This window comes from Panthera pardus, unplaced genomic scaffold (genome assembly GCF_024362965.1).
Source record: "Panthera pardus isolate Hobbes unplaced genomic scaffold, ASM2436296v1 HiC_scaffold_12, whole genome shotgun sequence".
Lineage (NCBI taxonomy): Eukaryota > Metazoa > Chordata > Mammalia > Carnivora > Felidae > Panthera > Panthera pardus.
Window position 1 is genome coordinate 53,315,760 of NW_026526677.1, and position 13,022 is coordinate 53,328,781.

The 13,022-nt window shown below is 39.7% G+C and overlaps 1 pseudogene; it reads right to left on the bottom strand.

Annotated features, from left to right (window-relative positions):
* Positions 1-11,047, bottom strand: LOC109259983 (E3 ubiquitin-protein ligase TRIM22-like; annotated as a pseudogene).
* Between the last annotated feature and the right edge of the window lie 1,975 nt (positions 11,048-13,022).

The following is a 13,022-nucleotide window of genomic DNA, read 5'->3' on the forward strand; positions in this document are numbered from 1 at the left end:
TGTGCTTTCTTAAAATCATTTATTTCAAGTCAGAAAATAAACCAATAAAAAGCATCAATAGGCACACTCTTGGTCAATGCTTATGTGCTAGAAAACAGCAGGTTGTTACAACTAACCTATTATTTAATTTCCACAACATCCCCATCAGGTAAGTTTTATTATTTTTATTTGTTTTATACACGAAAAATTGAATCTGATAAAAATTAGTTAATGTGATAAGGGCCACAAAGGGATAATATCATTACACAAAATTTGGTCTGTTTTCAGAGTCCAGCTTTGTAACTGTCCAATTATAGTGTTCACCGTCTACACTAAAAGGTGGGGACATTTTCTTCATGTCATCCGCAGTAGCATGGTGGCCATGAAGCATCTCAGCATAATATTATCTATGACCTACTACTGTCTCATTTGGGCTATATGGATTGAGCATATCAAATTGAATTTCATGGCACCTAAGGTTTGCCCTAAGATGGCCAGGCTCCTCCTGCAGGCAGCATTTCCTGGCTCTCCCTCCTTCCCAATGTCCTTGGGAGTCAAGTTGCTGCCTTCTCTGTGGTGTGGTGCAGAGGACAGCACACAGGTGTGGGAGTAGCACACAGCTGGTACTATTCCTGCCTCTCTCACTCATTAACCTTGAAACCTTAGGAAAAAATTCTAACAGCTTACAAACTTCTAGAATTTTTTTCTTCCGTTTGTAAACCCTTTTAATCTCCTGATATAAATTTCTTCCTCTTAGGATATTTGTAAAGACTAACCAGAATGATGTTAATATATATTCACGTATTTATACAAATGGTTACAGGTATATATACCCATAGGTGTACATGCGTGTGTATGCATGTGTGTATATAGACAGATATATAAATATTGATCCAGCGCCAGACACTTTCATTTTCATCCAGCATGGCCAAGGTATGCATCTTTCTCTAAAGTCCTGTGAATCTTGATTCAAATTTTGTACAGTGGCATAGTCTGCTCTATTTTATAATGCATGCTTCTCAATGAGCAATCTGTGTCTTCACTATCCTAGGTAGTTCTATTCTTCATTTCATATTCTGACAAAGAAGAGGAAGAAGAAGAAAAAGAAGCAGAAGAAGGAGGAGGGAGAGGGAGGAAGAGAAAGAGGAGGAGGAAGAAGGAGGGGGGAGGAGATGGGGAGTGGGAAGAGAGGGGAGAGGAGGAGGAGGAGGAGAAGGAGAAGAAGAGTGCATAGGGTGGTAAATGCAGAGGTATACTCAGATGTTTCACCACAAGGACAAGGACTGAACACCAGAAGGCTGTCTTTCATCAGCACAGCTGAGCCTAGACATGACCCTCTCTACACGACACAACATGAAAACTCATATTGTCTGCGGTGGAGTTTTGGAATCTGGGAAAAGAGACTTCAGTGAGCCAATTATCATTTTATTAAAGCAAAACTAAACCAGAACAAAACAAAAAATTGTTCCTCATTAATACAGCTTATATTTTTTCAGCAATAACAAATGTTCACTCTTTCATGTAAGACTCTTAGATAAGTGCTTCACATCTAATAAAATTTGGTTTCTCAAAGTGACCCTAGGAAGTAGGTACAATCTTTAATATGAATTTTTATTTTAGGAAAATGAGACCAAGAGGTGCTAAGTAACTTGTTCAAGTTTATGCAACTTGTAAGTAAAGACATGAGATTTGACCTCAGAAACTCTGAGCACCAAAAATCCACTCTTGGTAAATATTTTATTTGTGCACTTCTGCTTTAACTCCGTCATATAAAGGGGTGCCATTGTAAAGCAACACACTCTGAAGGATTCACTACCAAATGACAGATTCCTATGCACTGTCCTAAGTCCTATGTATGGGGGTAGAATTGATAAGTTTTCCTTGTTAATTCCATTAAACAGCAGAGGGAATGAGGAAAAGAGATGTCAGATGTGGTACAGCAATACTGGTCTTTCTACAGAAAGGATTACATGTGTTCCCTTTGCAAATAAGCATCCTCTCCTCATGATAAACAAAAACGAATAAGAAAAAAAATATTCTTCCCTAGTGAGAACAAAATATTATGTAGAAAAAGGTTAAAGCTTTCGCTGCATGGCAAAGACATGCAAAAGACTGTTGAGTTGACTTGTGTTCCCCTTAAGTTCATATGTTACAATCCTAACCCCCAATATTTCAGAGTGTGATCTTTTGGAGAGAGGGTCTTTACAGGGGTGATTAAGTCAAATGATGTAATTAGGATGGGCCCTGCTCCAATCTGATTAGTGTCCTTAGAAAGGGGAGATTTAGACACAAAGGCATGCAACAGTAGGAAGGTGATATGAATAGACACAGAGAGAAGACAGCCACCTACAATGCAAGGAACAGACCCTTCCCTCACAGCCCTCAGAAAAAAGCCAACTTTGCTGACACCTTGGTGTTAGACTTCCAGCCTCCACAACTGTGAGACAAGAAATTTCTGTTGTTTAAGCCACCCACTCTGTGGTAATTTGTTACAGCAGTGCTAGCAGACTCTTCCAAAGACATTCTAAAATAAAAGATAGAGAAAAGAAGGAAGAGGTTTCAGAATGGTGCAGATGAGCTCAGGTGTAGGAGATGAGCCCCAAGGACAAGGAGCACTACACAAAAGTGAGGGGGGTGCCAAGAAGGTTCAGGAGCTTGGTGGGCACAGGATGATGGAGCCTGGACAATTCCAAGGATTAAAATATGGATAAGTAGTCTGAAAAAACTGACATCTAGAAAACTCGTAGATGAGTGACCCATGGTTTGCGATATTGAAAAATGAGACAATGCCTGCTTCATAGTCTAGGAAAACCCCAATACGGGGAGGGACAGTCATGCAAAGAGTCAAGACCTTGGGATCAAAGGTGGAAGACTCCTCAAAAACCTTATAACCAGAGTCATTCTGTAACCCAATAACCCAGTAGCCAAATTGAGGTTTGTATCTGGAGTAAACATCTGGAAGATATACATTCGGGTCAAAAACAAACCCAGAACTCCCTTTTCTCTTGGGGCTTCTTGCTTTACTGTGCACCCCCAGGATCCAGGCAATCTTCTCAGACACATCTACTTCCCAGCAATACTTGCTTTAGGAGAAATGCTGGCAGCCCAAGACATCATAAAGAGAGAAACCACATAGATGTATATTTTGAAGAGAGAAATCTTATATGCCATTTACCTGTCTTTTACCTGTCTTTTATCCACAGAAATGGTAATATTCAAAATAGCATTGACTGGCTTCAGCATCACGTCCACTGTGGGAAAAATGACAGGGTTGGGTGAAGGATACAGAGCAGGTGTGTCTTGTGACATTTGAGGTGGAACATCAGGAACTGACTGGGAGGAACTCATGTTGATGGGTCAGAGTTGAGTAGCACACTTAAGAACTGTTGTATGCACGCATGTTTGGGGAGGAGCACATGAAGCTAAGATCATGGGACCTGATAGTAACCACAACTTCTAAAAGGGATCAGAACATGGCAGTTTGAAGAACCTGTAACTCCTTCTTACCCCAGTAGCGTTGAATCTCTGTCAGCTCTGAAATGACAAAAGTTTCAATGATGTTGTTAAAAGCAAAGGGATTAAACCCTGATACTTGGCTTCTCACTAGAATGGAGGCATGAGGCCCTGTGTGGCTATCAACTGGTGAATGAAATGATGAATCAGACACCTTGACCATTCCCCCTTAGATATGATCTCATCTTCCACACAATATATCTATCTCCGCTTGTCAGGCCTACATCCTCTCTTTTATCCTCATCTAGAAACCACATCCTCTTCCCCATTTTGCTCCAATACTACAACAATTTGACACCCACACCCTTTCTCTGACTCTCCTTACCTTTAAACACTTGCAGCGTCCCTTTCAGATCTGGAATTTGGTATGCACTCTTCGGTTTCTTGGAAACAATGTTTGGCCTCTTCAAAATCAAGCTCTCACTCCTAGAGAAGACAAAATTGGTCACCCCACATGTCTGACCTCTGCAAGACCACTGCTTCTCCCACTTTTCACTCCACTGATGTACTTGAATCCTCTCCACTGAAGGACCTGAGGAGGGGAACGGGGAGAGACCTGATGCTGCAACCAGAAAAAATATCTGCTCACATATACCTTTCCATTTGCCCTCTGTGTGATCTTCAGAAGGGGTCTTCACCTCAATGAAGCTCATGTTCTTCCTTCTAAAATGGCGAAACTAACCCCATACTCTCTACCTCTTAAAATAATAAAACTATATAAAATAATGATGCATTTAACAGGTATTTGATGCCTCTAAAAAAAATCAAGTATTTGATACATGAAGAAGTCACTGCCACCCTAGGGGTTCCACCAGGGAGAGGCCAGAGATGTGAGTTCCCAGACAGGTGGTCAGTAAAGAAGCTCCAGAACCTGGCTACAGAGGGATTTAGGTTATCAAGTATGGAGCTCTATGTTAAGAGTCTGAAGGGTCTCCAAAGCCTGGTATCCCAGTACAGATGTCTAGAGAATAACATTTGAGGTTACATTCTCTGGGGAAACATTACACACATGTGGAAAAGGAGAAGTTATGACAACCAAATGAATTAGTGGTTTGAATTTCATGTATTTGGGAAGAACTTGAAGCTGCCATGTGGATAGGCCACTTTAGACACAAAAAGGCCACATTTTCTATAAGATACTAAAGTGTGTAAGCAAGTAGAAATTAATTATTGGCACCAGGACCAAAGCCATTGTTCCCCAAGACAGGGGTTGGGTTTTTTTGTTTGTTTTGTTTTTTTGTTTTTTTTTGTTTTTTTCCGAAGCCCCAATGAAACCACTAGAAAGAGCTTGTTTCTTCTATTTTCAGGAAGAAAAATAAATGAAAGGAGCTGCCTTTGTGGAAAACTTGGGGTCTGGAAGATAGAGGATAGGATCCTCCCTGAAATAAGACAGGTACCTATGAAATATGGAAACAAGCTGAAGCAGAGACTAAGGTTTGACTAAAATTAGTGAAATCATGCTCTTACTGGCCCTAACTCTGTGACCTCCCACCACCCAAATTCCGTTGAAAACTTTCACCTGTGATCAAAAATTTAAAATGATATAATTTCCCAATTCCCCAGCTCTGTGGGTTTTTTTTAATTTCTTATTCATCCCAAGATAACTCTCATGGCTATAATTCTGTCTTCACATAAAAAAGGACCATACCTGGTCTCCCACACATACCTTCTCATGACATTAATCAAATCCTGGAGAAGAGAGAAAATATGAGTCAAGTACAGGATTGGTATACTTAGAAAATAAAAATGGGTAGTTAAATTTTCATTTTAAGTAAAAATATACTTTAGCTTAAGCAAGACTCCTGCAATATTTAGGATATCCTTCTACTAAAACAATGATTTATAATTTATCTGAAATTCAAATTTAATTATGCATCCTGGATTTGATCTGACAACTCTCCAAGGAGTTATAAGCCCTCCTACCTTAAAAAGTTTTATCCTCCTTAACCCTCTAACATCCCTTGCTAAGGTGTGAAAAAAGAGATGATCAGAATATGGAGGACAGAATATATGATAAGACCCAGATCAACCATCCTGAGGACTCATGTGAGGATGTTAGAAAGATGCTTCCAGTGCTTGGAGATGGGATATATTTAAAAGAAGAGAAGAGGCTTGACATTTTTAAACAAATACGTACATGAGAAGACCTCATTAATTCATTATGCTTTTATTTATTCCAGAGACTGATAAAGGTGAAACACATATGTGCCAGACATCATTCCAGGCTCTGGAGAGTCAAAGATGAATAATCAATAATAATAGTTCTCCAAAAGTATCCTTTCTTTTGCTGCGGGTACATGCAAACAAACACTTCAAGTGAAATGTTTCTCTGGCTTTCTTTCACTCATTCTATATACCTCCTCTCCGTTACCTATAGGTAATCTCATCAATATTTGAGCATGAAATAAGCCAGAGGAACCAGAACCTGAGAAAGTCTAAAATGTAATTTACTAGTTGCCAACTGTTTATATTCCATTGCCCCAAATGATACCAATACATACTCAGTCACAGTCTTAGAAACTATATCTTACTCTGAATTTCAATATTGTATTGTCAATCCAGTCCATGGTCTCAAAATCTTTTAGCCATCTTTTTATTCCCATCATAGAACAGAAATGTACCAATATATTTGGTTTCCCTCTTTCCAGCCCAACCCCTTTTATACCAATGAAGACCTGGCCTTCAGTTGACTCTACATTTCGGATAAAGTTTTACTCTCTGAATTAGGCTTTTTCTTGTTATTGTATATGACAAAAACCCAAATAAAACTGGTTTAAATTTAAAAGAAAGATGAATAAATTCAGGGGCAGGTGTAAATTTCGTCATAGGTGGTTTTTAAGTGAAAATATTGTCATCAGAATCTGTTATTCTCAAAATTCTAATTCTATTTTCTACTTGCAATATTGACTTTCTTTTTAGGCTCTGTGTGGCATCAACTTGAATCTCCTGGTTTAAATGATAATCCCTTATATACTACCTAGTGAAAAAGAGAATTTCTCTTTCCTAGTCATGACAGTAAGATTCAAAGGCATAAAAATCTTTGACCTGAATTGGGTCAGATGCCTATGTCAAAATAATTACTGCATTATTGGTAAACATAAGAATCTGATATTCTGACTTACCTAGAATTGAGAGACACATCCCTAAAGCTACTGATTTTATCAACCCTAACCAACTACATAGACTGGGAGTAAGAATGATTCTTCAAAGAGTAATTCAAGAAGTTCTAGAAAGAGAAAGAAAGAAAGAAAGAAAGAAAGAAAGAAAGAAAGAAAGAAAGAAAGAAAGAAAGAGGGAGGGAGGTAATTGAATTGAGGTTGGACAAACAAAAGTCCCATACAGTCCATCCCTTCACTGATTGCCATATCCTCATTCTTTTTACCAAATTATTTCCCCCCAAAATGGCTCAAAATAATACAATGGTTACAATACTATTAAACATAGATGACTTGCATCACATATAAATTATAAATCAAGATGAATTAAAGATCTAGACTTGAGATATAAAACTATATAACTGTTAGAAGAAAACAAAGACAAAAATATTCACAATATTAGATTTGGTAATGATTTCTTGGATATAACAACAACAACAACAAAAAGCACAAGGAATAAAAGAAAAACCGCTAAGTTGAACTACACCAAAGTTAAAAATTTCTATGCAGCAAAGAACACTATGAAGAGACAATGCACAAAAAGGTAGATGATATTTGCAAATCATATATCTGATAAGGTATTAGTCACAGAATATACAACAAACTACAACAATGCAACAACAACAAAAAGCCAATTCAAAAAATGGGGAAAAAATTTGAATAGATACTTCTCCAAAGAAAATATACAAATGGACAATAAACCCATGAAAAGATGCACAACATTATTGGTCTATATTAGGGAAATGAAAATCAAAACTACAAATATTGCACAGTCTAGTACTCAACAACAAGAAAATCAAATGTAAATAGAGATTTGTGTTATTTGACCAAACTTAATGAAGAGATGCCTTACAAATGGTAGATCATAGATAAGGGGAGCTTATAAAGAATCTTGTCTTCAAATTTTTTTGCACTGCCTTTTATGAATTGCTAACAACGGCAATTTTCTTTGCCATTCTTTGAATTATCCCTCCAAGCTTTGAAATGATTGAGAGGGGGTATGGAGGGGCCCAAGAGCCTTTCAATGTCACCATAAGGAAGAAAATGAAGGAATCCAGCAGGGAAGGAAATTTACTCTCTGTTTCCCCTAAATCTCATCATGTAAACGCTCCAACCGAAGCCTTACCTGCAGTATGTCTTCTGAGGACCCCCATATCTGATGCTCAATGTGTGAGATGAGTGAGCCCTCTCAAATACTGCCTCTGCCAGTCCAGCTAGTCTCTGGCCTCTACCAAGTTATCCAACACATTTACTTTGTCTTCCTCCAGCTTTTGCAACACTCTCTTCTCCTCGCTGTCCAGGAGGCCTTTCATTTCATTAAACTCTTTCAGAATCCTTTGTCTCTCAGTCTGCATATGATTCTTTGGGGATGGGAAGAGAAAGAGGCAGTCAGTCTGTTTGGCCAAGGGCCTACTTTGTCTGGGCCTGGGAGCCAAGACAAGAATTATCTTCCTCAGGGACTTCTCAATGAGGTAGTGAGCAACTACTGAGAAAGCCATTTCCCCATGACTTTCCTTTGAGTTTCTTCCAAAGGAATATATTAAAGTCTACTTTACCAGGGCCCACCCTCAGACACAATATGACACCTGGATGAGGCTTGGCTTGCAGATATCTGTCCTGGATAATCATGCCACACTGCATAGTAAGCCCTCTTCCACCCACACCTCCTAAATAGGGAACACTGGGCTTTTCTCAATATGTTTTCTGGAAGTATTAGTGCCTCAAACTTGATGATGGATATGGAACATGGGATTCATTAGTCATTTTTACATGGCTTTCTCCTATGCCTTCACCTCCAAATATTTGGTTTTATTTGTGATATGTCTACCCTCTGGAACCCAATTCCAACAGGGGAGGAATGAAATGAGGACTAATCAAATATCTTCTGAACTCATTAATTGTGAGGTAACCAAGAGAAAGGGGCCTCCTTGTGACTGGACTAAGATGCTGCCTTGTTTCCTGCCTCAGAACTCCCTCAGGAAATATTTTCCTGCCTTCCAGGAATCTCTCTCCTCTCTGATGTCAACTTCAAGCTCTTCTACTTTCTGCTGCTCCTTCCTCAGCTTCTTCAGAGTTGCCTGGAGTTTCTCCTATGAGAAAAAGAATCACCAGAGTCAAGTTATGAGCTTTCTTAGCACCTGGATAGAAGGAAGAAATAAGACTCATCACAGAAGAGACTAGGTTACGGAAATGAAACTGATGATTAGAATCTACTATGTAGACAAAAATCTGAAGAGGTTAATGCATTCTTTATCCCTGTGTGCTGCAAGTTATCACCCCTTGATCAAGAGTAACCTGATTCTCTCTTTTCCTAGAGGAAGAAGTGATCCTGCAGCAAGGAAATTCCTTTCCTCTCATTGACAGCATTCTCCACATCCAACCAGCCATGTTCCCCAAGAACCCTTCTGCTCAAAGCGGCTATCAGATTTTATCTTGGGAAGCATTTCTCCATTCATCCAACTTCTCTTTGCTAAGGGTCTCTAATCTAGACTCATTCCTGATCAGATGAAAGAATGCACAGAAATATCCTTTAGGTCTCAGAAGCTGAGAAAAGGGTATGGAAAAGAGATTTCAGAGCTCAGTTTTATGATGGCAAGGGGAGGAAAATAGGCTTAAAAAGTGAAGAATTCATTTCAGGTATCATCCTGCCCCATCTTCTTTCACCCTTGAGCCTACCTGACATTCCTTGACCACCTTCTCTGTGAGGAATATATGATGACCGTGATGCTCCTGAGACACTGCAGTGTGCTGGCAACCAGCCTTCCCATGCTCCTTACAGAAGACACAGAGTGTTTTTCCATGATTCTCACAGAACTTTTTCTTCTGTGGGCTCCTATTTTCCCTGACTCTCTCCACAATGCCGGCCAGAGGGTGGTTAGGTCAGAGATTCTGAAGCTGATATTTGCACTGGCACACAGGACAGTTGCTCTCCCCTCCTTGGTGAGTCCCTGTTCTTTGCAGTGATGCAATCTCAGCAGAAGGTGTGGCCACAGTCCAGGCTCAGGGGCTCTGTCAGAAGCTCCAGGCAGATGGGGTAGGTCAACTCCCTCTTAAAGTTTACCTGTGCTAGAAAATCCATTGCAGCGCTCCCCTGGCTTCTACCTTTCCTGACAACTGAGGCTCTTCTTGCTCACAGACTCCTGTAGGGCTGGAATGTTGAAGGGGACATGATAAGAAAGGCAGAAATAGAAAGGATACTGATTATGTAGAGATTTGGAATTGGGCAAAACATTAATATTCAATATAGAGAAGAAAATGGACAAGAGAAGTAGGTCAGTAGCAGAATGAAAAGCACTCTTTGTAATAATTTTAAACACGTCACTCTCAGTTTATGTAGCATGATAAATTTCACCCCATCAGGGTAAGCTTGCTAGTTTGTCTTCTTCTACTGGTAGACAGACAAACTGAAGCCCTTCCTACCAAGAACCTTGTGCAACCCATAAGTTTTTCCGGTCTTTACTTGCCCATCCCAAAACACATCCTTCCTGTTAAATACACTAAACCCACTGTGGCCCCTGGGCTTTTGCACTGCTCTTCTCCTGAGTGGAGTGATCCCACTCGTGATATTTACATGACCTTTTTTAAAAAACAATTTTATCAAGTAATATTTCTATCAAATGCATTAATTTCAACAGTACAATGCAATGATTCTAGTAAACTTATGGAACTGGATAACTAACACCACAGTCCAATTCTAGAACATTTCTATCACATGAAAACAAGCCTCGTGCCATTAGTAGTCACCCCATTCTGAACTTGAGCCTTAGGAAATCATCAGTCTTGTGTTTTTATATTTTACAATCTTGTGTATTTATATTATAATGTATAATAAGAGTGGAATTATAATATATGATCTTTTGAGGCTGACTTCTTCACTTAGCATACTTGTTTTGAGCTTCATCCACCCTGCCTTTCTCTCCAGTTCCTCAATGTCAAAAGCACAAAAGTCACTGCTGCCTCAGAAACTTTGCACTTGTTTGTCTCTCTACATAGAATCACTCTCCTCCGACATCAGCATGACTCTTAGTTTTCATTCAGTCTCCTTTTATGCCTTCTCATCAGGACCTGCTTTGTTAACTTCTCTATAGCAAAACTGCTGATACTATCATTTGCTGTACATTTGCTATATTTTTTATTTTTACTACATAATACAAAACATCTTTCTTTAAATATCTGCCCCTTCCTCCTAAAAAGTAACCTATAGATTTTTTTCGCTGACGGATCCTCAGTACCTAGAACAGTACATCATACACAAGAACACAATATGTGATAAATATATTAAGTTAGAATCTCCTCATCTCTCCATAGATGATTAGATCTTTCTCATCAACTTTTCAGCTTTTTTTCCTTTTTTTAATGTTTATTTATTTATGTTTATTTATTTTTGAGACAGAGAGAGATAGAGTGCAAGTGGGGGAGGGGCAGAGAGAGAGGGAGACACAGAATCTGAAACAGGCTCCAGGCTCTGAGCTGTCAGCACAGAGCCCGATGCGGGGCTCAAACCCACTAACGTGAGATCATGACCTGAGCCGAAGTCGGACGCTTAACCAACTGAGCCACCCAGGCGCCCCAAATGTTTATTTATTTTTGAAAGAGAGAGAGAAGGAGAGAGAGCAAGAAAGTGCACTAGCAAGTGGGGGAGGGGCAGAGAGAGGAGGACAGGGTTTGAAGCAGGCTCCATGCTGGCAGCAGACAGCCTGCTGCGGGGCTCAGACTCATGAACTGTGAGATTATGACTTGAGCCAGTCAGACACTCAACCGACTGAGCCACCCAGGTACCCCTTAAGCTTTTCTTCCTATCTATTAGTAGTTCTCTAATAACTGAGAAGAATTTATCTGCTAACACACCTGTCCCACATAGAGCCTTCCCCATGCCCTCAAATTCGTTCCCCAGAGACACCTACAGAAACAGCAAGGATCACAATAGGGAGGTAATTTTGTCACTAATGGTTTTATAACCTATTACCATTTACAAGTCACTCTGACCTATTTATTCCTTATATAAGAATCCCTGAGAAATAAGAGTGTACATAGAATCTTTCTTCACATGTGTACATAGAATCACATGGCTTACAGATCATTCTATTTACAGACGTCATTCTATTATAAAAGATAGAGTTGAGTGGACATACAATCCTCAAGATCCTCTTTCAGAATTCTCTCCATTACTGCACAGATGTTAACAAAGACAAACAGAGGGAAAGGCTGTGTGAACTAGACAGCTACACAGTGCTCTGGGGGTATAGGAATAGAGACCTCAAGACCAGATGGGTGGTCTGGGGAGTTTTGTATTTGTAGATGGAATTTCACCTTGACCTGGACATACAACAAGGAGGTCAATGGGCACAGAAAGGAATATGTTTTTAGGGAGGAAAGAACAGGTTCATATACTCCTAGGGTCACACACATGACAGAGACTCAGGAAACATAAATTCCAATGAGGCAACTGTTGGTCATGGGAAAGAAGAATCAATATATAATGAAGGCCATAGATAGAAAGATAAAGTCTGTCCTGTTTCAAACACACTGAGTGCTATTATGGTTTGAATTATATTCCCCCAAAAGATGTCAAAGTCCTAGCCCCCAGTATGTGTAGATGTAACTTTACTTGGAAATAGTGTCTTTGTAGATGATCAAGTTAATGTGAAGTCATTATGACGGGCCTTAATTCAACATGACTGCATCTTCATAAAATGGGGAAATTTGGGGACACAGATGGACATGCACACATAGAGAAGGCCATGTAAAGACAAGAGCTGAGATCAGGGTGGTGCATCTACAGACCAGAGAACACCAAAGATTGCCAGAAAGCTATCAAAAGCAAGCAGAGACATGGAACAGATCCTCTGTCACCACCCATGGAAGGAACCAACCCTGCCAACAAGTTGATCTTGTACTTTTAGCCTCCAGCACTGTGAGAAAATGAATTTCACCTAAGCCAACCATTTGTGGTGCATCTTTTTATGGCAGCCCCAGAAAACTAATATAAGTGCTTATGTTTCCTTATTCATGTGTTTTTCTAATGTGTATTTATTTTGCATGCACTCAAGAGAGAGAGACTGGAAAGGAACAGAGAGAAAGGGAAACAGAGAATCCAAAGCAGGCTCCAGACTCTGAATTGTCAGGACAAAGCCTGACACGGGGCTCAAACCAACGAACTGTGAGATCATGATCTGAGCCAAAATCAGGCGCTTAACCGACTGAGCACTCAGGCGTCCCTATTTCGTGTATTCTTTATTCTATCATTGAAGAAGTGTTACACCATTGAAAGTCTCTCCACCTTAAACAGACAGACAGATACAGAGCCCAAATGTATACTCCCCTTGGAGATGGTACAAATGTGGAGTTTTTACAGTAGGGTAAGGGCCAACTAGA